This window comes from Balaenoptera acutorostrata, chromosome 15, assembly GCF_949987535.1.
Source record: "Balaenoptera acutorostrata chromosome 15, mBalAcu1.1, whole genome shotgun sequence".
In the NCBI taxonomy this organism is placed as follows: Eukaryota; Metazoa; Chordata; class Mammalia; order Artiodactyla; family Balaenopteridae; genus Balaenoptera; species Balaenoptera acutorostrata.
In genome coordinates this window covers 44,646,349-44,647,461 of record NC_080078.1, presented here as the reverse complement: position 1 = coordinate 44,647,461, position 1,113 = coordinate 44,646,349, and the positions used below count along the sequence as shown (strand labels likewise).

At 33.2% G+C, this 1,113-nt stretch overlaps 1 non-coding gene across 1 annotated transcript; it reads right to left on the bottom strand.

Annotated features, from left to right (window-relative positions):
• Positions 1–632: 632 nt before the first annotated feature.
• LOC114239107 (U6 spliceosomal RNA) lies at positions 633–736 on the bottom strand. Its single transcript, XR_003624293.1, has one exon. It is a non-coding gene; the product is annotated as a U6 spliceosomal RNA (small nuclear RNA).
• Positions 737–1,113: the final 377 nt, after the last annotated feature.

Genomic DNA, 1,113 nt, shown 5'->3' with positions numbered 1-1,113 from the left:
AGTTTATCATTTTTTCTTTAACTTTATCTTTGTCTGATATTATTACTGTGACTCCTAGCTTTCTCTTTGTTAACATTTGCTTGGTCACTCTTTGCCTAATCTGATTTCATTAGTTTCTTTTTTATTTACATTTTATTTACATTTATTCTACATTTATTAGTGTCATGTCATCCAAATGTACTAATCAAACATGACATTTTATGTTTTACATGTTACTAGCTTTACTTTTGAGATTTTTATTTGTTTTCAATGTACTCTTTATTTCCATCATTTGCTCTAAACATTGCCTTTCCTTTCTTTGCTTTGTTTTCCCCTTTCTTTTCCTTTCTCTCTCTTTCTCTTTCTTTCTCTCTTTTCTTTTCTTTTCGATATTTGAGGTATATGTGTGTTTGCCTTCCAGTAACTTGGAGGATTTATAGTACATTTTTAGTTGTCATTATTATTCATATGTCACACTTATGAATAATAAGTACACTTATGTCTTAATTTAAGAAGTATAGATAGTATCTATAGACTCCACCTTCCTATTTTTGCCACATATAATATTGTTTTATTGTGTGTGTGTTTATGTGTGTTTGTATGTGTGTGTGGTTCTTCTTACTACAGCAGTATACTTAAAAACTTTTTTTCTTTTAAATAAGGAATGCTTTATGAATTTGTGTGTCATCCTTGTGCAGGGACCATGCTATTCTCTGTATTGTTCCAGTTTCAGTATATATGCTGCCAAAGCAAGCACACTTACAACTTTGTTAAATTTAGAGAGTGTAAGGAAAGATCCTTTCTTATCTTTCTTCTTCGGTGATGCAAGGAGAGCATTCCCTGGTCCACAGCGATGATCAGTCTTCACCTCCCCTAACACTGATGTCTGACTGGCCCCAGCTTGGCCTTGGTTGCGAAGTATCAACACACAGCTTCCCTCCAGAGAGAGAACAACTTGGTAAAATGATAAAATACCTCCATCTGCCAAGTAAATTGCACGTGTTAATCTTATACTTTTCTTTATCAGTTTAATCTATTCTTCGGCATCCATGGTAAATACACAATTTTTATTGCCATAAGATAAATAGAGGGGGAAATTAGAGTCTCCTTCATTGACAGTAATTAGGTCCTTAG